This window comes from Tupaia chinensis, unplaced genomic scaffold, assembly GCF_000334495.1.
Source record: "Tupaia chinensis unplaced genomic scaffold, TupChi_1.0 Scaffold143562_1, whole genome shotgun sequence".
In the NCBI taxonomy this organism is placed as follows: Eukaryota; Metazoa; Chordata; class Mammalia; order Scandentia; family Tupaiidae; genus Tupaia; species Tupaia belangeri.
Window position 1 is genome coordinate 24864 of NW_006203407.1, and position 2568 is coordinate 27431.

The 2568-nt window shown below is 46.0% G+C and overlaps 1 pseudogene; it reads left to right on the top strand.

The window, feature by feature from the left end:
• The first annotated feature begins 665 nt into the window (after positions 1-665).
• On the top strand, positions 666-1881 carry LOC102501504 (putative olfactory receptor 10D4; annotated as a pseudogene).
• Positions 1882-2568: the final 687 nt, after the last annotated feature.

Genomic DNA, 2568 nt, shown 5'->3' on the forward strand with positions numbered 1-2568 from the left:
TACATGTTAGGGTATTGTTTAACTGAGATCTAGTTATAAAATTGTATCCTTTGGACTGAAATAGAAGCTGCCAGTTACTCAAGTATACTAAATACAGATGCCTTTCATGGATAAAGATAATATTGTATTTTTCTGTTCATCAAGAAACATCTAAGACCCTTATTTTGGCTGTATTCTAATGGTTGACCCTCATACCCAAGGAGACAATGCAAGAAAGAAGACATATCTTTACATGACTGACATGATCATAAATGTCTTTTTGGGTTTAGTGTAACCAAGTTGTTTCAAATGAATATAAGAAATTTGGATGAGACCCTGTTGGTTATAAAGACACGGAATTTATATTTGACCCTTTATACGCACAAAATCCCACTTGGTATTGACGTGCTGTATCAGTGAATGTGAAGAATGATCAATAGGAGGTGATCGTGTAAGGCGTGTTGGTGAGGTTGTGCTGAGGGGTGTCCACAGTCAGGCTGCACTGCAGAGGAGCTCAGAACAGGGTGGACAGGCAGAGCACGGCGGCTCTGTCAGGGAGCACCACTCTAAATACTTAGATCTTCGTCTGCTTCACCGTTTTATTGATCTAAACACAGCTAACACAATAATAAACTTAACTACATATTTCTTTCCCCAGACACCCAAGAGCTGATCATCCCGTAAAAATGAGAAATTGCACAATGGTGACGGAATTCGTCCTGCTGGGGATCCCTGAGTCAGAGGGCCCGGAGACCACCCTTCTATTCCTGTTCTTGTCAATATAGTCGTGCACCCTCTTGGGAAATGTGCTCATCCTCACGGCGATCCTCTCCTCCTTGCCGCTTCACACTCCCTTGTATTTTTTCTTGGGAATCCTCTCCATCTTTGACCTGGCTTTCTCTTCGACAACTGCTCCCAAGATGCTTTCATACCTTTCAGGGCAGAGTCAAAGGATCTCTCTCCAGGGCTGTGCTGCCCAGCTCTTCTTCTACCATTTTCTGGGCTGCACTGAGGGCTTCCTGTACCCAGTGATGGCCTTGGACCACTATGTAGACATTTGTCGTCCCCTGAGGTACACGGTCATCATGAATCCCAGGGTCTGCTCTGTTTTGGTGACAGGCACGTGGGTGGGTGGCCTTGTGCATGCTGTTATGCTCACCTCCCTCACCTTCCAGTTACCCTACTGTGGGTCTAACGAGGTGGCCTATTTCTTCTGTGATGTGCCTGCGGTGCTACCTCCAGCCTGCGAGGACACATCTCTAGCCCAGAGGGTAGGTTTTAGGAACGTTGGTCTTTTGTTGGTCATTTGCTTGTTTCTCATTCTTGTATCCTATACTTGCATCGGAGTTTCCATATCAAAGATCCGCTTGGCAGAGGGCAGGCATCGGGCTTTCTCAACATGCAGTGCCCACCTCACTGCAGTTCTTTGTGCGTATGGCCCAGTGATCATCATCTACCTACAGCCCAATCCCAGCCCCTTATTTGGTGCCGCAATTCAGATCTTTAATAATCTTGTAACCCAGGGAAGCAGCAGTTAGCATAATGGCTAGGTCGCTGGACTCCCACGTAGTCAACCGCAGTTCGTGTCCCAGACCCCGTGGCTTAAAACTCACGCCAGGCGCGTGCACGTGCGTGCCCAAGATCCCGAGAGGAGAATGGAGGAGAAGGGATTGCGGTGTGACCATCCCCTCTGGGGGATGATTTCTCACTTTCTTTCTTTCTGTCTCTCTCTGTCTGGCGAGCGCATGCGCCCTATAGCAAAAACCTCTCCAAAAAAAAAATAATAATAATTTTGTAACCCCCATGTTGAACCCCCTCATCTACAGCCTGAAGAATAAGGATGTAAAGTCAGCCCGGAGGCATATATTTACCAAGAGAAGTTTTGCTGTTGAAAATAAATGAAAACAAACAAACAAACAAACAAACAAAAAACAAAAGCATTGTAGGACAATTATTTTCCGTTTCTTCATGTTTTCTTCTAATAAGAGCAAAGAAGAGACAGTTATTTTGAGATGGTCTCACCAAATCCTGATTTTTCTGCCCCAGTCTCTTCTGCTCCAGCCAGCTGTACAGACAAGGTCATCACACCAGGCCTATTCAGATTTGCCTGGGAGTCAAACCTGGTCCTCCCATGTGGCCCCAGCCTCATGCAGCAGTGCCCTATTCCCTCTGCCACTTCAGTGCCTGGTTCTCCATTTATGAGGACAAATTCTCTTTCACAACTGCCAGGGAATGTGGAAATAAAATGTTTTTGAATCCATCTACAATTAACTGTTAAAAAAATAAAGTGTAAAAGAAAGTGTCTGGGAAACCAGCAGTTAGCGTAATGGCTATGTCTCTGGATTTCCATGTAGTCGACCACAGTTTGCGTCCCGGACCCGGTGGCTTAAAACTCATGCCAGGTGCGTGTGCGTGCGTGCCCAAGATCCCGAAAGGAGAATGGAGGAGAAGGGATTGCGGCGTGACCATCCCCTCTGGGGGGTGATTTCTCTCTTTCTGTCTCTATGTCTCTTTCTGTCTGTCTGGCGAGCGCACGTGCCCTATAGCGAAAATCTCTCCAAAAAAAAAAAGAAAGAAAGAAAGAAAAGA